This window comes from Enhydra lutris, unplaced genomic scaffold (genome assembly GCF_002288905.1).
Source record: "Enhydra lutris kenyoni isolate GAN:26980312 unplaced genomic scaffold, ASM228890v2 scaffoldscaffold255, whole genome shotgun sequence".
Taxonomy (NCBI): Eukaryota; Metazoa; Chordata; class Mammalia; order Carnivora; family Mustelidae; genus Enhydra; species Enhydra lutris.
In genome coordinates this window covers 6,583-29,466 of record NW_019154339.1, presented here as the reverse complement: position 1 = coordinate 29,466, position 22,884 = coordinate 6,583, and the positions used below count along the sequence as shown (strand labels likewise).

At 42.2% G+C, this 22,884-nt stretch overlaps 1 pseudogene; it reads right to left on the bottom strand.

Annotated features, from left to right (window-relative positions):
- Positions 1 to 1,036: 1,036 nt before the first annotated feature.
- Positions 1,037 to 21,965, bottom strand: LOC111140214 (annotated as a pseudogene).
- Positions 21,966 to 22,884: the final 919 nt, after the last annotated feature.

Below are 22,884 nucleotides of genomic sequence, written 5' to 3'. Positions count from 1 at the left end.
TTCATCAGACTACCATATACATTTTCTAAGTGTTCAGGTCTGATTTTTCCTTATAATCATTATTTTCATGCAGGGTAATGTCTGAGTAGGATGAATAATGTATTCCATTGGCTTGATTTCTGTAACATTCATTGGCATCTGATGTTCAATTCAATAGTTTTCTAAGCATTGCTAACTTTCAATTGACTTTTCTTAATGCACTCTCTGGTGTGTGCTCCAATGTATACTAAAATGAAGGCCTCTCCACATTCACGATGTTCCAAGGGTTAGAATCTACTATGCATTTTGACACATTGAGTAAGCACTGAACTCCAGTTACAGGCTTGGCCAAATTCTTTACATTTCACACTTTCACTCCTGTATGAAAACAACAATGTGAAGAAAGTTGGGAGTCCCACTGAGAGGTCAGACCCATTCTTAGCATTTGTACACTTACTCTCCTATTTAAAATCTCTCATAGGCAGTGAGGAGGGAGCAGTCCTTAGGCACTCTCTCACATTCATTACATCTGTAATTTTCTCTGCAGGGTGAATTCTGTGATGTGCAGTAAGGGTTGTGTGCCTGCTAGAGGTTTGGCCACATTATTCATCTGGTGTTTTTCCAGTATGAATTCTCTGTTTGGAAGGCGCGCATGCTGGACAAAGGCCTTCCCACACTGGTTATATTTGTGATGTTATTGTCTAATATGAATTCTCTCGTAGGCATGAATCGGTGAGCACTCTTTAACCAATTTTGCTCACATTCTCCTTTTCTTTCATTCTTCAAGATTTTATTTATTTATTTGACAGAGAGATGAAGAGAGAGCACATGTAGAGAGGAGGGTCAGGTAGGGGGAGAGGGAGAAGCATGCTGCCCGCTGAGCAGGGAGCCTGATGCAGAGCTCAATCCTGGGAGCCTGGGATCATGATCTGAGCCAAAGGAAGCCACATAACTGCCTGAGCCACCCAGGTGCCCCTGTTCTTACATTCTATACACTGGTAAGCCTTCTATCTAGTAAAAATATTATTTTTAGTGAGGACCGAGTGCCTGTAAAGGCCTAACAACATTCTTGATGTTGGTAAGGTTTCTCTCCAGGATGAATTCTGTGATGTCAAGCAAGGGTTGAGGTGTGTATAAAGGCCTTGCTACATTCTTGACATTCATAAGGTTTCTCTCCAGTATGAATTCTGTAATGTTGAGTAAGGCCTGAGTTGTGGTTAAAGGCTTTTCCACAGACTTGACATCGTACGATGTCTTTCCATTACGAATTCTCTGATGCTGACTAATCCTTGAGCACCAGTTAGAGGCCTTGCCACATTTTTGGAATTTATAGGGTTACGCTCTAGTATGAGCTCTGCTATGTTGACTGAGGTGTGAGTTCACCTTGAAGGCCTTGCCACATTCCTGACATTGGTAAGGTTTCTCTCCAGTATGAAATCTATGATGTCGAGTATGGTGTGAAAGGCAGTTAAAGGCCTTGCCACATTTGTGACATTGGTAAGGTTCCTCTCCAGTATGAGTTCTGTAATGTTCAAAAAGAGTTGAGCTGTCCTTAAAGGGCTTACCACATTCTTCTATTGATAAGACTTTTCTACACAATGAATTCTGTAATGCTCAGGAAGACTCGACCTCCAGTTAAAAGCCTTGCCACATTCCTGACATTGGTACGGTTTCTCTCCAGTATGAGTTCTGTGATGTTGAGTAAGGGTTGACCTGTCACAAAAGGCCTTGGCACATTCTTGACATTGGTAAGGTTTCTCTCCACTATGAGTTTTGTTATGTTGAATAAGGGATGACCTCCAGTTAAAGCTCTTGCCACATTTGTCACATTGGTAAGTTTTCTCTCCACTGTGATGTCTGTGATGTTGAGTAAGGCTTGAGCTGTGGTTAAAGTCCTTGCCACATTCTTGACATTGGAAAGGCTTCTCTCCAGTATGAATTCTGTGATGGTGAGTAACTGTTGACCTGTCACAAAAGGCCTTGCCACATTCTTGACATCAGTAAGGTTTCTCTCCACTATGAATTCTGCGATGTTGAATGAGGGCTGGGCGCTCGTTAAAGCTCTTGCCACATTCATGACAATTGGTAAGGTTCTCTCCAGTATGAATTCTGTGATGTCTCTTGAGACTTGAGTGATCGTTAAAAGCCTTGCCACATTCTTGACATTGTTTCTCTCCAGAATAGATCTGCGACTGCCCATTTTTTGATGAATAGCCCTTAAAAGTTTGACCACCTTCTTCACATTTGTAGAATTTCTCTCTAGTATGCATTCACTTATGTTGAGATAGTGTTGAGTGGCAGTCAAAAGATTTACCACATTCCTTAAAAATGTAAGTTTCTTTTCCTCAGGGATTATGTCATTGATGTTTAGGCTTGATGACTGACTAAACATGGACCCTAGTTTATTAGATGTGAATGGGCTTTTCCCCTCATGAATTCTCTGATGACCACCAACACTGGAGGACTGGTTATGAGCTTTCCCACATTCATTATATTTATGAAGACTGTCTCCTGAAAGGAGTATACTGAAGTTAGAGATTGATGAAAGCCTTCCCCACCTTAATCACATTCATAATGGTTCTCTGCAAACCTAGTCCTGACACATCTGTGAGCATGGGAGCCCTAGTTCAATGTTTTCTCAGATCCAGTTCACTGAGCAATTCTGTCTCCAGTGAGAAGCCTCTGGTCATTCTGGAGGGTCGACTCCTCAGTGAAGCCCCTCTCGAATGGATCCCACTGAGCACTTTGTTCTTCATTTCTAAATCTCTGATTTAAGGTCCAGCCAATCCTATCTTCCAAATGACTCAAATCATTACTCTCAGCATGGACTACATTACTTTCCGGATGTTCCAAGTGGTCTGTCCACAAATCGCTATGGTTGACTATCTGATCGGAGCTTGTGCTGACAGAGACCCACTGCTCTGCAGAAAGAGTTGACTTAAAAAGGGAGGTTTTCTGCAGCGGTTTATGTCCTTCACCATTTGGGGCAATGAGATTCTCATTAAGGGCAATTGCCTTGGTTTGGGTGTATCGTCCAGGATTTCACTGATGCCCTTCACTCTTCCCATCATTGTCCCAGTCTGTGCATAAGTGTAAAATCTCAACAGCACTATCTTTGTATCTGTGCATTGATCCATTCTGGAAAGAACCTTCTATGCTCTGCTTTAGCAAGAAACTCTGGGTCTCGTGTGAAGGTAAGGCTGAAAGATACCAAATAAAAGTAAAACCATTGCACTTACTACATTCAGAAGAATATACTGATGAGTTCTAATACAGAAGCATGAAGTCAATCAGACAATGTCAGAAAGATGGCTGAGAAGGAGTCATCAGAACTTCATTTCTCCGCGGACACATAACATGGCACACAACGTACTGAGCACGGAGTCTAATAGATAATTCTGCCTTATGGTCAGGGTGTAGCACAAATCACTTTCCTGTATCTCTATCAATCAGAAAAAGGGTCACATGAGCTGAAAATAAGGAGAACAATGGATATTGAGACAGAAAACTGAAATGAACCAAATAGAATACAGTAAAAATAGGAACATATCAAGCACGGGAAGAGTTTTTTGGTAGAAAAGATCAACAACAGGGCACCTGGGTGGCTCAGTGGGTTAAAGCCTCTGCCTTCAGCTCAGGTCATGATCCCAGGGTCCTGGGATCAAGCCCCGCATCGGGCTCTCTGCTCAGCAGAGAGCCTGCCTCCTCCTCTCTCTCTGCCTGCCTCTCTGCCTCCTTGTGATCTCTGTCAAATAAATAAATAAATAAATATTAAAAAAAAAAAGATCAACAACATTGAGAACCCATGAACTAAATTAAAAATTATAGAGAAAGACTGACTAAAATGAAAGGTAAAGAACTGAAAACAGACACAGTATAACTGACCGTAGGAATATAAGTAATTATAAGAGGAACAATGGATGATCAGTGTCCACAAACTGATACTAAAAGACAAGTATAAATTTCAAAAAAGTATAACCAATTTAGACTCCATCATTCAGAAAAGTAGAATAAATCTCAACTGATCTACATCCATGAAGCCGAATGAAAGAGGAATAAAAGAAAAAACCCAACAAACAAAAATTGTGTGCCAGATGAGTTCACTGGATATTCAAACAGTTACTGAAGGAAATATACCTCAAGTCTCCTCAAAGATTTCCAAGATGTGAAGATCACAGAAACTAGCGGAACACCCTGTCTGTGGCACCAGCATTACCAGCTCATCCAAGCCAGACAAAGACACTACAATCAACAAAGTTTACCAAACTCTACCTGTGAGGAATATTCACTCAAAGTCCACAATAAAATAGAGGAAACTGAATCAAAAGCACATTTTCCCTTTTTACAAGTTGATCAAGTGTGAAATGGTCCTGGATTTAAGGGCTCTCCAAGATACAGAAAACCATAAATTCAAGAGTCCACATTAACAGAACGAAGATCAAAAATGACATGATCATATTAAGGGAGACAGAATTCAAATATGGGCACACGGGACAACATGTCACGCTAAAAACACTCAACGTAGAGAGAGAAGGAAACCCCTCAACCTAATGAATGCCATAGATGTGTGAAAAGCTGAAACCTATTCAGTAGGGACAGTCTGCAAGCTTCTCTGTGATCAGCAGGTAATGAAGTGACCCCACCACTGCCTTTGAGTGGTCCTGGATACTAGTTCTGGATACTCTAGTCAGAACAATTATGCAACCAAAAATAGAGTAAAGGAATCTAAACTGAAAAAGAAATAGTAAAACTATCTCTGCTCCCACATGACATGATTACAGAAATCCCTAAAAATCATCGTTTTAACCTTTTTACTGTTTTTGGTCATTGTTTATTGTTTATTTCTGCCAGTTTTTTCCCTACTAGATTATCTATTTCCCAATTCTTTCATGTCATACAACACAGAGTTAAGAAAAAATGTTGGAATAAACAAGTTAATTTCCACCACAGGAACTAAAAAAGGAAGAAATTTAGATGAAACTTAGTAGAGCAGAGGAAGAAATAAAGAAAAATCTGAAAGAAAGAAAATAGCAGATTAACACTAACTCAACACAGAAACTAATGCCCATTTCAATCAACAAAATCAATATAGCTGGCAATGCTTTAACTCTGTAAACCATTACTTAGTAACAAATAGAGTAATTTTAGAATAAAACAAAAAAACACACAAAAAGAGAGAATTCCTAAAAACAGACAAGTTATTAAGACTGTTGTACTGGGGCACCTGGGTGGCTCAATGGGTTAAGCCTCTGCCTTTGGCTCAGGTCATGGTCTCAGGGTCCTGGGATCGAGCCCCGCATCAGGCTATCTGCTCAGTGGGAGCCTGCTTCTCTCTCTCTGCCTGCCTCTCTACCTACTTGTGATCTCTCTCTGTCAAATAAATAAATAAAATCTTAAAAAAAAAAAAAAGACTGATGTACTAAGCCTGAACCAAAGAAATTGGAAATCTCCTTAAACCAGTAAGAATCAGGAAAGTTGAATTTGGAATCAATACTCTCACAGCACAGAAAAGCCCAAGACCTGGGAATCTTACTAGATTTGATGGAAGCAATGAGTTCCCTAAATAAATCCCGTGTTGCATGATTCTTCTCCCTCCCTTTGCTCAGATTCAGGTTTTCCTTTATTTTGCCTCCTATATGACAAAGTCACTCTTCTGCGTCTTCCAGCCTCCTCTTTACATCAAGCCTGCTTCTAATCTTGCTTATTGAATTGTTCACCTATGTTTGATTTTTAAAAATTTTGAGGGGGGGATCACAAGAATAGAGGAGGGAGCTATAGAGGCAGAGAGGGAATCACAAGCAGGCATCACACTGAGGGCAGAGCCAGCAAGCATGTTACTACTCTCTGTTTCCCATTTATCTCTGGCCTTGGCCTTATCTGTATGTTTTGTTGGGGATAAATTCTTTCATCTTGGCATTCTGTCAGAGTCTGTATCATCCTCTCTACACTAGAGAAGTGAAAGAAGGGTCCTGCTGTATCTTTCAGGCCAGGGGTCTGCAGGGGCTCTCCTTGCCTTCTATGGGCAGTGCTTGGTCCCTGACCTGAATGTGGCCAGTTTGAACTAGATGAGCTCTGGTCTGGTCGTGAAAGGAGACCTGACGTCATCCCCACCAGAGCTGAGGCCCTGCAGAACTCACTGCTCAGGAGAGGAGACAGGCAGGGCTGAACTTGCTGAGCCTGAGGCAAGCCTCACTGAGAAGGGAAGTCCCTCAGATCACAGGGGGTGGGGCCTGGTTCACGCAAGGCACACAGCCAGTGTCCTCACTGAGTGGGGCTCTGCTTTATGCTACAGGATGGGAGAGGGTTATGGTACCATTCAACTCCCTTATTCTTGGAGCCACATGTCACTGAATGTTTCCTGTCAGGAATGTACTCCTAGACTACTGAATACTCTCCCCACCTTGTGCCCCAGGTGTTCTACAGGTGGCTGTTTCACCACTCTGTGTCATTGGTTGTTTGCCAGCCTTCTCTTCAGGAGCACCCCAGTTCCCTCCTGGTTCTATCCCATCCAAACCTGCTGACCATTAAACTCTAGGATTTAAGACATGCTAGTTCCAAGACTCATGAAATTCATCCCTTCTCCCTTTCCAAGCCAGTGGCTTTGGGGAAACCTCCTTAGGCATCCCCTGAGTGCTCCTCTGTCATGACACCTACTGCACAATTGGGGCTCTCTGCCCTCCACAATGCTATACTCCTTTCCTCCCTAAACCACGTCTCCACACTATCTGCCATCTTCCATGAGGCCTCTTCTTTCCTCTTACTTGGGGAGTTTCTCCTGTCACTCTTCAGCCCAATGTCTGGGGCATTTAGGATGACCTGACAGTTACCTGGTGGTGCTCATGACAGGACACATGAGTCTAGGATCCTTCTACTCCACTGCCATTGCTTCTCCTGAAAATCCTTATTGTTTTAATCCTGTTGAAACTCGTATGGATTTTATAAAGCTGGTACACATACCAACACATAAAAATTAGTTTTATTTCTACACAACAAAGAACAATTCCCAAAACAGAGACATCATACATTTACAGCAAACCCCCTCCCCCCCAAAAATGCTTCCAATTTAACATAATGGTAGAGGTCAAACCAGAAAGGATGAAAAGTGTAATATACTGTGCAGGAATCAAAGAATGAATAAGTAGGAAACCTAACTATGTTCTTTCACTGGAATAATTGAAACACAATAAATCTTGAAGGGATCTACAGAAAATGCAATCTCTACCAATAATCCATTGTCATTTTTGCACAAAGATCAAAATCCATCCTAAATTTACGTGGATGTCATGGGATAACCCATACCCAAAATAATCTGGGAAATGAGGAGCATATATCCTGATTTATGGCATACAACAAGGCACAGATGTCAAACTAATGTCCTATAGACATGACATCAGGAGTAGAATAATGGAAGAGTCTGGCTGAGCTAGATGTGCACGTCTCCAATGTTAATGTGTATGACAATGAACTGAAGTTCCTGTTAAAATTCATATTCCGATTTGGATGTTTGGGTGAGGTCTGAGTTTCTACTTTCACAAATGTGCCACTGATGTCTTACATCGACAACGCATGCTTCCCACAGAATTCTAGGACTGAATCATGATGAAGAGTCTCAAAGGTTCCTAAAAAGCGTGAAGAGCATAGAGGTGAGCATGGAGTCCTTCCCTTCCCTTCCCTTCCCTCTTCATTCAAGCCAACTCTACCCCTATAAAATTTTCTCTGGACCTTCTCTTATTTTTCTTTCTTCAATTCACCATGCCACCGTATTCATGGAAATAGCTCCCTCTTTCATGAGAAACGCAGGTGCAATCTGCTTCTCGCTGCAACCCTGGATTTTGTAGCTTGGACCCCACTGCATCTGTGGCCTTTATCAATTTCAAGTTTCTCCTGCATTTTTGCTAATACCCATGGCTTCAGGCTACAGGATCACTTCTTTGAACTTAGGCTTCCTTTTGAAAACTGACTTTGCCTAAAATGAGCACAACCACCTGGTTGCACTTTCTGGTCTTCCCCGAAGAATCCACTTACACAGAAAAGCCTTCCTGAAACCTGTGGCCATTATCACACACTCCTCAATGGTGAGAGATGACAGTGACCACACTCAAGGAAATGGAGTTAAGAAGCTCTCATAGAAATGACTGTTCTTCCATGTACCCACTGGGCTGCTCAGTCTATGAAGACCACAGGCTCTTCTTGGTCTTCTAGTTCACTTCTTCACACTGCTGGACAGACTTTTCTCTTTCCCTGTCCCCTCCCTTCTACATTGAGGAACCTTTATCTCCACTGGGATACAGATCAGTTTGCTTTCCTAGGACTTTATCCTAGGAATAGGATAGTACATGAATACTTAGGATTAGCTTCTTTGGAAGAGTAGGGTTAGTTTTCTTGACCTGCAACTTCTTAAGACACTAGTTTAATCTATATAGGTATATGCTTCTTGGTATCCATCTTGATTTCTTTTCTACTAATGTATACTTGACCATGTTCCACTAGTTCAGATATGCAACATGGAGTTTTGACAACTCTGTGGGTTCTACTATGCTCACTGCAAGCAGCTACCATCTTGCACCATAAAATGCTATCAACATACCACTGGAGGAGTTCCCTGTATTCTTTTCACCCCATGACTAATTATTCCATAACTGGAAGATTGTACTTCACATTCCTATTTCCGCATGTTGCCTATCCTCCTTCTCCATTCCACACTGGTAACAATCAGGCTATTCATTGTATTTATGGGTCTGTTGCTGCTTCTTTCATTGTGTCTTGTCATGTGTGACAACGTGGTTTGAACCATGAAGTATTATGCGATGTCAAGTAACTCAGACAAAGACAAATACCATATATATTCACTTCTGTGTACAAACAAAACAACAACATAAATGAACAAACAAGAAACAGGGTGCCTGTGTGGCTTAATGGGTTAAAGTCTCTGCCTTCAGCTCAGGTCATGGCCTCAGGGTCCTGGGATTGAGCCCCGCATCGGGCTCTCTGCTCAGCAGGGATCCTGTTTCCTCCTCTCTCTCTGCCTGCTTTTCTGCCTACTTGTGATCTCTGTCTGTCAAATAAATAAATAAATTCTTTAAAAAAAACAAACAAGAAAGAGACCTATAAATGTCTATTTTATTTTGAATAAAGTTCATAGATAATTCTAGGAAATATAAAAATTCCAAGATGACACACATTTTACACTCTAATCTGTTGGTCTGTAACGATTTTCCAATACTAGCAGAAGACAAGAGGTTCCCAGGTCAAAGTCCAAGTGTCTTAGGGTTCATGACACAGCAAACACCATAAACTTCTTCATCACACTAATTCCACTTGTCAACTGCCCACCCCCCACTGATACAGGGAGATGCTGCACATGCTGTGGGTTTGTGTTGGACACTCTGAGCATAGGAAATCCCAATATCTTCAAGGAACATCTAGCATATCTGCTTGATCCTTGGCCATGGAAGGAGACATCTGTTTTCCTGTACAATGAACTTATTTGTCCTCTACCCAAGAGCCAGATGCATTCACTATATTCCCAAGCTTTTTTATACACAAACATGTGGAATGACAAGTATAACTAAAACATCAATCAAGGAAATGCTTGTGCAGATCATGACATCACCACATGACTTCAAGGAATAGTGACAAGACTGTAGAAGGCCCGTAAATGAATGTATGATTCAGGGCAGATATCCACAACAGCAACCAATACATTTTTCTTCATGATCTTTTGCTGCTCACCTGGCAGTGATATACAGTCACATGCAGGGTAGATCACAAAGTCAATGTACCTGGAAGGTTTGACTTTAAGATCCTTCCAACCATTGGCCATAGGGCCACTTGTGAAGGTCTGGAAGACACCCAAGATGCACACTGTGCCACCAGGGACACATCCCTGGCCACTCTGTCAACCTAACAAAGAAGTGTGCATACAATGTGATGGCAGAAATCTTTCACCCAAAAGCTGTCAGTGTGGGTCAGACTCCATTACAGACAATGTCCAGTGAGTTGCCTATGCTCTCCTGTTTGGCAATAAAAGCTGTAGAACTCAACCTACCTCCAGTGAAGTAAAGAGCGACAGTGGTACAACATCTATCAGGTTGCTATGATTGCAGGGACAGCCTGCAACACAAAGCTTAAGGCAACTGCCCAACTCCTGGAGGCATGTCTGCTGTGAGAAAACAGGAATAATCATTCATCTGAGCACAGAGGCCCATGCATGATCTATGACACCACAACTGACATTCGGTGTCTGTTCCTGGGAGGCTGCTAACACTACTAGAGGAAGAATACATAGAGATAAGTCAACGGAGAAGTCTGCTCTAAGATCTTGGCTGTGTGAATCCATATCAATACATGACTGTGTAGGGAAGCCTGGGTGGCTCAGTCAGTTAAGCTTCTGCCTAAAAACTGGATCCTGATGCAGGGTCCTGGGATAGAGCCCTGCCTTGGGCTCCCTGCTTAGTGGGGAGTCTTCTTGTCTCTCTGTCTCTGGCCCTCCCCTGAACTTGTGTTCATTCTCTCTCTCAAATAAAGAACAAAATCTTTAGAAAAAAATGATTTGTGTAAGGAAATGGAAAGAAAACATAGTTCAACTTTTTCAGAATACATTTCAATCTGTTAGACATGTTGGGGGAAAAAAAAAAAGAAAACCTCAGACACTAAGGAAACCACAGAGCACAGTAATTTATAATCCATTTCTGACTTAAATTTTACACAAAATGATGTGTTTATAGAGAAACACAAAGGATTCAGTCTCTGGGGTAGGGTATAAGAAAAAATTTCTAAGATGAGGGAAAAGAAATACACTAACCACGAAGGGTGAAATGAAGAATGAGATTACAATAAAATTCAAAACTTTTCTGCATCACAAGCTCAAGAGATAGAAGTAGAGGTAGACTGAGACATGGGGACAAAAGACTCATTCTCACAATATACAGCATGACAATGATTGAATAAAAAAGTGTAACAGAAAAAAATGAGCACAAGAACTCACAAGACACCTTGTGGAGAGATTATCCCATGGTTCATGTCCAACTCTATAATAACAGAGAAAGACAACACCAGCAAAAAAGCAAATAAAACACAGACTTAGTATCATCATGTATGAACCAGGAACCCAACATCAAAATCACATAAGCTACCAAAATTTGGACAAGCCAGAATCCCCATGCACTGCTGGTGGATGTGAAAATGGGCACAAGTGTTTGAGGAAGAACGTGGTAGCATCTATTAAAGCCGAACGTATCTAACCTATTTACCAACAATCCGGTCCCACATAAACAGTCAGCAGATATGCGTGCACGTTCTAGTAAAAGACAAATTATAGATTTTACATACCAGTACTATTCTTGACAGTCTGCAGTGAGAACCATTCCCCTCTTCCATTAATAGTAGAATGATGCAATCATTTGGTATTCATACAATGGAATTGGAGCAATGCATTCTTCTTCTCCTTCTTAAGATTTTATTTGTTTACATGAAAAAGTGGTCCACATTGCTCGACATTAGGGAAATACAAATCAAAACCACAATGAGATACCACCTCACACCAGTCAGAATGGCTAAAATTAACAAGTCAGGAAATGACAGGTGTTGGCGAGGATGCAGAGAAAGGGGAACCTTCCTACCCTGTTGCTGGGAATGAAAGCCGGTGCAGCCACTCTGGAAAACAGCATGGAGGTTCCTCAAAAAGTTGAAAATAGAGCTACCCTATGACCCAACAATTGCACTAGTGGGTATTTACCCTCAAGGTACAAATGTAGTGATCCAAAGGGGTACGTGTGCCTGAATGTTTATAGCAGCAATGTCCACAATGGCCAAACTATGGGAAGACCCTAGATGTCCATCATCAGATGAATGGATAAACAAGATATGGTATTTGTATATAATGGAATACTATGCAGCCATCAAAAGCAATGAAATCTTGCCATTTGCAACGATGTGGATGGAAGTAGAGGGTATTATGCTGAGCTAAGTCAGTCAACCAGAGAGGGACAATTATCATATGATCTCTCTGATACGAGGAATATGAGAGGCTGGGTGGGGGGTCGTGGGGTTTGGGAAGAAAAAACTGAAACAAGATGGGATGAAGAGGGAGACAAACCATAAGAAACTCATAATCTCACAAAACAAACTGAGGGTTGCTGGGGGGTGGGAGGGTAGGGAAAGGGTAGCTACATGATGGACACTGGGAAGAGTATGTGCCATGGTGAGTGCTGTGAAATGTGTAAGCCTGATGATTTACAGACCTGTATACCTGGACAAATAATACATTATATGTTAATTTAAAAATTATATATATATATATATAAAGATTGTATTTGTTTATTTGTCAGAGAGAGAGCACACAGTGAGGGGTGTGCAGGCAGAGCAGGCAGAGGGAGAAGCAGACTCCCCGCAGAGCAAGGAGACCCATTCAGGACTGGATCTCAGCACCCTGGGATTATGACCTGAGCTGAAGGCAGATGCTTCACTGATTGCGACAACCAGTCTTCCAGGGACCCGTCCATTCTAATGAATGATGCACAGTAACACGCGGGAATACACATCAAGTCGCAAATAGAGAAAAAACAAGCCCAAATACAAGAGTCCCCACTGCCTGACTCCATTTATGTAAAGTACAAAATGAGCACAGCAACCTCTGGCCTTACAGGTGAAAAGAGTGCTGAGTTTGGAGGAGGGTTACTGAGGTCCTCAAAGGGAATGGTAGAGGACAGTACTCTGTGTTCTGATCTCACTGGCTTGGAGAGATGTGAACAGTTTGTGAAATTCCACTGAGTTGTTCACTTCTCTTATTCACATGTGACTTTACTTTAAAAACAAAAACGTACTCATGAAAAACAGATGTACGTAAATACATAAGCATCACAATGCACATGTACAGACAGACTGAAATCACAGGTATGACGTAATGTCTACCGTGACCAGATTCGAAAAGCATGCTTAAGAAAAAAAACAAGGCATGCCTTCATTTCTAGCTAAAGCAACGTTACTGTATACATAATGGTCACAGAGAAGGAATGAAAGAAAGTTCATATTTTCCTAATATGAACACAGGAAAACACAAAATAGAAATAATAAAACAAAAAAATAGGTAAGGTATAAAGTAAAACATTAAAATACATGGTAAATCCAGGGGCACCTGGGTGGCTCAGTAGGTTGAAGGCTCTGCCTTCAGCTCAGGCATGATCCCGGGGTCCTAGGATCAAGCCCCACATTGGGCTCTTTGCTCAGCAGGGGGCCTGCTTCCCCAACCCCTCTCTCTCTGCCTGCCTCTCTGCCTACTTGTGATCGCTCTGTCAAATAAATAAATAAATAATCTTAAAAATAAATAAATAAATAAAATAAAATAAAATACATGGTAAATCCAAATCCCAACATCTCCATTGTAATATTAAACATAAATGAAGCAAACATTCCAGGTAACACTAAATGGTGCTTCAATATATTTCACTGGCATTTTTCCTGTATCGGTAACTAAAAAAAAAAGGACTATCAAATTATAAAAAAGAAAGAAAGAAAGAAAGAAAGCCCATATAGTGATAAGCAATCAAATAAGCAGCATGGCAACATAACCATCTCACAGAATAATCGTTAACACGAAAGGCATTTGTCTCTGTTAGCATTATGGTTCAATATAAAAAAATTCACGATTTAAACATTTTACCTCTTGGATATCAAACATGTGTATGTGCAAATTCATACACACATATAAAAAAATACATACCCACAAATACATGTATACAGGGAAACATCTCTTTTTAACCCAGGAAAGAGAAAACCGTTCCTCACAGAGGGAGGACCTCATCCAGATAGTGACAAAGTAGTTCCACCTTTGCTCAACAAGCAACTGTTCACATGAGACACCAGTGCGTGATTCTCAATACAAAAGGGTGAGGCTGATGCACCCCGGACCCCAAAGACCAAGAAGGACACCCATAGAAGGGTAACATAAACAATTTCACGTGAATCCCAGTGCGCCTTCCCCGGGCCAGCACAGTGCGCCACCAGCAGGGACCAGAAGGGAACTAAGATGGCTCCAGGAAGAAAAAGCCCAGAGTGGACATCCAGCATTCCCCTAAGGGCAAACCACTCCCTGGGTGGTCCAGTGAGAGCTCACCTCACGAGGATCCCTGGGGGTGTCTGTGGTGCTGGACCACTGGGGACCCTATAGACACGGAGAAGGTGGGCAGGGCTTACAGCAACCAGTGCTCAGATCGTAGAGCTGCCGGACCAGACAGTGCTCCAACTTGCAGTGGCAGCGAATCAGAGATCCACGGGAATCTGCCCACGTGCACAGAGGAGATGAAATTACCTGCGTAAGATTTGTCAGCTGCTGTGACTAGCTTGGGTGTCCAGCCAATGCTTTGAACGAAAACATTCTCTGTTCTCTGTCTGGGTGGCGATGCACGTTCTAAGTCACTTCCCATGGCTGATCCTAGCCTCCAATCCTGCCCCACTAGAAGCCTGAACAGAGACCCTAGACAACCTCAGAGCCTCTCTTACAAGCTTCTGGGGAGAAAACCAAGCCGGCAGCACAGACCAAGCACTGAGCATAACCTCTTGCTCTGCATGAGCAGGGAGACTCATCAGTGAACCTGGGCAGCCACAGAGCCCAGCCTATGGTCCTGCCCAGCAACAGAGAATGGCCTTCAGTCCCGCCACACGTTCAGCATCACCTCTGGCCCCGGCTGATCACGGAGTTGCCAGCATAGGTTTGGAGGCACTCAGGAGTCCACACGTGTCCATGGACAGATGTCTAGCCCTCTGTGCTCATAGAGAATAAGTTTATATCCAAAATGATTGCACTTGTTTTACATCAGAAGCTGCTGAGGTCCATGGGATACCTCTAGAAGGAACGCCAAACAGTTGGCTACATTCAGATAATGGTGACTAAAACCACTCAAATTTGCCTTCCTGCCACTTCACTGAAGGAGAAGGCACAGATACAAGAGTGAGCAATTCTGCAGGATTCCAATGGAAATTGGCATCACACAGATACTTCCACGTTTCAAATGCACATGGGCTATTATTTTTAACAAGGTGCACTATTCACATTCAAACAGAGGATTCAGCTTGAAACATGACTTGTGGGTGACTTTTTATCATTAAAAACAAAATCCAAAATATTCACTAGCGTCTGACACGTTCCTCTGCACACTGCATACACTGTATGTCCCACCGGTTACTTATGAATTATCTACTATTAATGTGTTCAATGTTCGAGATTCCATGGATTAGGGCTAATACTACTGTTCTTTCACTGAAAGAAATTATTTAGATAAAGGAAGGTATAGGGAGCCTCTCACTGTTGGTAAAGTCAGGATTTGAATCTGGGTGCCCTACAGAGGAACAGGAGGCACACGGAACATATACCACTCTAGAAGGTGCCCGTGTTTGGATTCTCTTTCCTCTTTGATACTCAATGGTTCACCCAGCCGTCCTCACACAAAACAGATTCCATGAACGGACACTTCAAAGTCAACATTCTAGCCCATACGACACATATACAGGCTGAGTGGTTTTCTGGTTGAATCCTCAGAACTAGACACAAAGGATCAGGCATCCAAGGTACAAAACAGGAAAGGCCCAACACACAGGAGTCCACATTCACTCCTGGAGAACCAAGACGACACACCTGAGTATCTCATTACATTACCCACGGGCTACTACCTTCCCTGAAGAACACAACTATGAATGTGTCCCAGATATAGGTTTTCAAGGTCTAGTCCCTAGACAGCCACCTGAGACTGGGTAAGAAAGGAAAGGTGGGGGGTTGCACCCCAGAGCTACTGACATGTTAATGTAAGGCTAGGCACAGCGATCCAAGATTTACAAGTGCTCGCAGTGATTCTGACCCAGGACAATTTGCACAATGTCTGCAGGAACTAAGTCACAGGTCAATCCTGAGTTATCCCCAAAGAAGTCACTCTCAGAAACCCTCTGTGCTTGTGGTCATGTTAGTGTTGGGACACACATACACACGGACACAACATACACAACACACATTTCCTTTATTCATTACTAAATCTGACTCTAGCAGAGTCTGTCTTGGCTTTCTCCACTTCCAAGTCTCTTCTCTTCCAAATAATACCCATCCTAGGACAGAAACAGAAATAAGAACCACCAGGATTCTACACCCCAATGGAGACAAAAATGGACCAAATTACCTTATAAAATGCTCCAGAAACCAGTTAGGAGAACACAGCACTCCCACACAAGTACAAATGAAGAAGAGACATTGAAGAGACAAGGAAAGATTGGGACAGTTGCCCACAAGGTTGTTCACCCTAACACTCCATGGCAACACTATGAGAAAACTCCTTCGTCTCCTCAGCGCAGAGACAAATGAGTGACCTGAAGGTTCAATAATCTGGCTTCTTTTCACCTGCCTGACATGGAAGACAGAGAATGAGAGCACCTCTGGAAGCCATGTGGTGGCTACTCAGACAGAAGGCTAGCTTTTGCTCAAATAAGGAAGAGACAACAGAGCTGAAGGCAAAGGGAGAGGAGAAGATCACGCTTTCTAAAGTAGTAACTCCCCTTCCTGAAACTGGGAAATTACTGTAACACAGACTTGACAAATGTCCAGGACATGGGTGACAGAACCCAGAACCGCTATTATCAGTGTTCTCCTGAGGAAAACAAGTCCATCATTCTGGGCCCACAGGCAATTTTCTTAAATTCCAAAATACCACTCAAAGATCACAAGGCATAAAAAGAAACAGAAAAATATGCTCCAATTAGAGGAACAAAATAAATTGCCAAGACTAGCCCTAAGTTAATAAAGACTCATATATTGCCCCCCCCCAAAAAAATTCACTGGGAAGATTTCAAATTACCATCATAAAGATCCTCATGGAGGAAGAAGAGAACACACACAGGTGATGAAACGTTATCAGGAAAATGAAGCATGACCAAAATATAAACCCAAAGAGACAGAAAGTGTAACATCCATGAACCAGAAATTGGGAGCCGATGAGAAAAATTACTGAATTGAAAAATACACTAAGGGATCAGCAACAGACTTGAAGGACAAGAATGAATCAGAACTCTTAAAGACACCTTTTCTAAATTCTCTACTGAGGGGACCAAAAAAATAGGTGGAAAAGGACAGAGTCTGAGGGACTCATGGGACACCAACAAGTGGTCCAATATGCACATTAAGGGGCCCCCATAAGGACAGGAGCATGACCTCTGTGGACACAAGAGACAATTCAAGCTTGCTAAATTGTAAGTAGGATAAAGGGCAACACATGAACCCAGCGACAGATTGTAATTAACCCATCAAACACCACAGATGAAAAGAGGCTTTTGAACAGCATGGCAAATGCACTTCACCTTGTGCAAGAGCTCCTAGAAGGGCAGAGTGGGATTCTCTGCAGTCCCAACAAGAACGGGGCTGGCATAATGTACTCAGCTACTAAAAGATTGAAAAGTACCACCAAGAATACTTTACCAGGCAGAACACTTTTCCACAGATGTAGAAATGAAGACATTCCCAAGTAAAGACCCCTCTACGTTTACCAGTAGACCTGTCCTACAAGAACCATTAAAGGAATGCTCTTGATGAAATAAAAGGATTCTATCCAGAACCTGCAACCACACAAAAACACAAAGCTCTCCACTGAACATAAATATATAGACAATTACATAAACCTGCAGTGTCGTAATGAGATACAAGTCACGTTTATTTCTGCTACACAGTTTTTTTTAAAAGATTATTTATTTATTTATTTGACAGACAGAGATCACAATTAGGCAGAGAGGCAGACAGAGAGAGAGGGGGAAGCAGGCTCCTCACTGAGCAGAGAGCCCGATGGAGGGCTCAATCCCAGGACCCTGAGATCTGACCTGAGCCAAAGGCTGAGGCTTAACCCACTGAGCAACCCAGACCCCCACAGTTTGTTTGTTTGTTTGTTTAAGTGTAAAATTCATCAGTGTCTGTCATATAGTACACAACATAAAAGAATCTGTGGTATCAGTAACAAAGTGGGTGCAGGGGTGGACACAGGAAGAAGAGTTTTCTATGGAATTGACACTATGAGTTTTAAATGGTTCGATTTACAACTAATTTGTTGTAAGGAATCGCTAAGGTGACCATGATGAAAATACTCACAGAACATACAAAAGTCAATGAGAAAGTACCAGGGCCTATCATGGGTATTAATGCAACAATTAAAGATAAAATGTATGTTTTGAATTTCATATAGAAACATGATATAGAGGTATAAAATCCTTCAGAATTACTATGAATTCTAAAAAGTCTTTCTCTCATGTAGAGAGAATAAAAATTCACCCACAAATACATGGTGAAATTAATTCTATCTTTTATTTTAAAGGTTTTATTTATTTATTTGACACAGAGAGAGAGAGAGATCACAAGTAGGTAGAGAGGCAGGCAGAGAGAGAAGGGAAACAGAGTCCCAGCCGAGCAGAGAGCCTGATGCGGGGCTTAATCCCAGGACCCTGAGATCATGACCTAAACCAAAGGCAGAGGCTCAACCCACTGAACCACCCAGGCACTCCGAAATTAATTCTATCTTGATGACAGGGGCACCTGGGTGGCTCAGTGGGTTAAAGCCTCTGCTTTTGGCTCAGGTCATGATCCCAGGGTCCTGGGATCGAGCCCCACATCGGGCTCTCTGCTCAGCGGGGAGCCTGCTTTCCTTCCTCTCTCTCTGCCTGCCTCTCTGTCTACTTGTGATCTCTGTCCGTCAAATAAATTAAAAAAAAATTGATGTATGACAGGAAAGGAAAGCTTCTATATAACTTTAATTTTGAACTGTGTCCATGTACCCAGGAAAAACAAGCATTTGACTGGTATCTCGTCATGAGCCATAAAATTGTAAAGAATTTCATTAAAATCGGGCGCCTGGGTGGCTCAGTGGGTTAAGCCGCTGCCTTCAGCTCAGGTCATGATCCCAGGGTCCTGGGATCGAGTCCCGCATCGGGCTCTCTGCTCAGCAGGGAGCCTGCTTCCCTTCCTCTCTCTCTGCCTGCCTCTCTGCCTACTTGTGATCTCTGTCTGTCAAATAAATAAATAAAATCTTAAAAAAAAAAAGAATTTCATTAAAATCAATCATAAAAAGCTATAAATGAAAATTTTATGAACAATTAAAAAGTGTCAAGGAAATGTACTACATTATTAATATATTGCTTCTCCCAAACAGGATGTAACCCTATACTCCATTCTTTATTTTTCCTTAAAGATTTTATTTATTTATTTGAAAGACAGAGATCACAAGTAGGCAGAGAGGCAGGCAGAGAGAGAGAGAGAGGAGGAAGCAGGCTCCCCGCTAAGCAGAGAGCCCTATGGGTGGCTCTATCGCTGGACCCTGGGATCATGACCTGAGCCGAATGCAAAGGCTTTAACCCACTGAGCCACCCAGGCATCCCCCTGTACTCCATTCTTTATGACAGAGGAAATGAAGACATCTTCATTTCTAAATCAATAAAACCATGAAAGTTGGAAAATATGCTGAGAGACAGTGTATATGAAATTAATATTTGGGGCTAAATTCTGACGCATTCTGAGGAAAGTAGAAGAAAAAGCTCATGAGTAATTTTTCATGAAGCAACTCTGCATTACTGAACACAAGGATATTTCAAAATGGAGGTTTGGGGTACCTGGGGGCTCAGTTAGTCAAGCAGGTTCCTTCCGTTCAGGTCATGAGCTCAGGGTTCTGGGATCCAGCCCCACACTGGGCTCCCTGCTCAGCAGGGAGTCTGCTTCTCCCTCTCCTTTTGCCCTTTGCTCACTCATTCTCCCTCTCTCTGTGTCTCAAAGAAATAAAAATTTTTTTTTAAAGATTTTATTTATTTATTTGACAGAGAGAGATCACAAGTAGACAGAGAGGCAGGCAGAGAGAGGGAGGGAAGCAGGCTCCCTGCCAAGCAGAGAGCCCGATGCGGGACTCGATCCCAGGACCCTGAGATCATGACCTGAGCCGAAGGTGGCTTAACCCACTGAGCCACCCAGGTGCCCCAAGAAATAAAAAATTTTTAAAGATTTTATTTATTTATTTCACAGACAGAGATCACAAGTAGGCAGAGGCAGGCAGAGAGAGGAGGAAGCAGGCTCCCCAAGGAGCAGAGAGCCTGATGTGGGGCTCGGTCCCAGGACCCTGGGATCATGACCTGAGCTGAAGGCAGAGGCTTTAACCCACTGACCTACAGAGGCACCCCAGGAAATAAAAATTTTAAACAAACTATATGGGCATATTACTAACTGTCTAACTCACTTCTTATAAACACATGCCCATGTCATATCAGGATATTTGATGTATAAAATTCGGGGATAAATATCACAGAGAACTAATTAAAAAGTGAAAACACACATGATGGAGTCACAAGAAGTTCACAGAAGAGAGAATCATATGATGATGCAATTATTAGAAAATAAAGTAATAAATGAGACTTTATTAAAGGCTACAAGTTTAACTTCTAAATGTGCTAGTTCCCCAATAGCATTTGTTATGTAGGAATTCTAGGAAACAAATAGAGACATAGCATTATTTCACCACCAAGGAATGGAACTCATAGAGTGGAAATTTCTATATGTAAAAAGAAAGAAAGAAAGAAAGAAAGAAAGAGAAAGAAAGAAGGAAAGAAAGAAAGATAGAAAGAGAAAGAAAGAAAGAAAGAAAGAAAGAAAGAAAGAAAGAAAGAAAGAAAAAAAGAAAAAGAAAAAAGACCTTTTGAAGGGAAATAAAGCAGTACATTTTCTCATTTTAGGGCAGTGCTTTGTTATCTGAAGTTACTGAAACTCAATTTTGTAAGACTAAGATTAAACCCTCCATAATATTAGAAAGCAAAAGCCAGAAAACATTAGAAATCTGTCTCCAGTGTTCCGGGAATTTCCCCACCAAACCCCAGTGTGCATAAAACTACCCTGACCTACTTGTCCCATGATGAAAACCAAAATTGACAAAGACCATAGTGTACAGATCCTCAGAAATAGGATGACTTCTCCAGGGCCCTTACAACAATGGAGGGAGATTATGGAGGCCCTCCCCCTCCAAGGAGAGTCTGCTGGCCCTCCCTGTGGATGTGACGGACCATCAATGAAGCTGAAGGAGAATCCCTAGAGAATGCAAGAGCTTGATAATATTGGAGAGCACACGTTCCTCTTGGAAAGAGAGAAACATAAAACTAGGCAAGTCTCCCAACTGATTTTCATTCAAGGAGAGCTACTCAAACCACTGCTTAAGGTCTACTTCCTCCTTAAGACTTGGACGTCCCCTCTGTCACCTGCCTCACCCATTCCCACCCACCTGGTTGGAAGCCTCCAGTCTCCTTTCTCTTCACATCCCAGAGCTGCTTCTCTTGCTCCAAAAACATGATCAGGTCTGGCTTTGACACAGTGAGACCTGTTTATGAGGAAAAAGGAAAATGACTATTGCCGTCAATTCTAACTTCCCATCAGTCTTGTGTTCAGCAAAGAGGAGACACTGTAGAATTCTAGAAAATGGTTTCCCAAAAGCTGTGGCCCAAGAGTCCCTTTAGAACATGCAGGAGGCTTTTCCAATGTTCATATCCTAACCTCCACTTTGAAGTAGTAGACATGGTAATAAGAAGGGGAAATTTTAGTTTAAGATGTGAGCAGCACCATTCTATGTCACTAAATGTTCAGAATTGCCACTAATCTACACAAGGGATGATGTTACCTTGAGGAAGGGGAAGCTAAGGCTGAGAAAGAAACATCATGAAGATGTTTCTTTCCATCTACAAAGCCCTACTTATTCCCCTCTCTGCCTGTATCTGAATTTCACTCATTCAAAGAGAACTCTCCCAAGAAACAGTCTTCACAGGAAGAACAAAACCCTCAGTGAGGTTTGGGAAATCTGGAAGGAATCTTCCTCACCCAGGAAAAGGAGGTGTCCATAGTTCTCCAACGTCACATCTGTGTACAGTTGCCGCTGAGTGTGGGTCAGGCGTCCCCACTCCTCCTCAGAGAATTCTATGGCCACATCCCTGAAGGTCAGCAGTCTCTGTAATAAATACCACAGTCACCAAATGGCCATTGACACAATTCACGATGGTCCCTAAGATGAAAGAGAAAGTTAATGTCACCCCTTAGAACCAGATTGGACCTTTCTTTCTCCCTGACATGGGCGTGGAGTTAAAGAAAAACCTATGGGGCAGGGGGCTGCCTGGTTGAGAACTTTCACTCCTTTCACCATAAGAAGTCAACTCTTTCCACTACACAGAGGTGACAGCCCTCCTTGTCCAGTGCAAAGCGTTCATTGTGGGAAAGAAGCCATTGGTCAATAAATTCTAGACATGTTTTGATGTGAAATATTGGGATTCTTTGAAGTGAATGATGAAGGAATTGTTGAGATACCTATGGTGCAAACACTGTGGTCCTAACTCAAGGGGAGAGGAAAGTTGTGAGCAGTGACTACTTCTATGCTTTCAGCTGGAGAGGGGGTAAGGGATAGCAGGAGGTTCTAAGGAATTTGTTAGCAAGTTTCCAGGACCCTCAGGGCCTCCCAGCTGGTGTTTTCATGAGGCTACACACTGTATAGTAACACTTTAGTCAGGAGACCCTCCAGATATCTATCAGGGGTCACATGCTTGAAGGATGATGGCCAAGCTACATTTATGGAATAGAGTTCAAGGAAGTTTCCAAAGCGGTTTTCATCTGTTAAAGAGGAATTACAGGATCCTGGAGGTCAATTGTCAAGCTAAGACATCCAACAAAACATTAAGTTTGCTTTTTGCATTCAACAAAACATTAACCTTGAGGCAGTTGTGAATTCCCTGAGGAATGTCCTACTCTGCCTTTCTCAGGTATTTATCAACAGACTAGAAGTTGAAGGAAATTTAATTTTATCCACACCACTTTTGACTTTGTTCTCCTCCTCAGAAACTACAAGCAACTATTACCAGATAGTTCAGTTGGTTAAG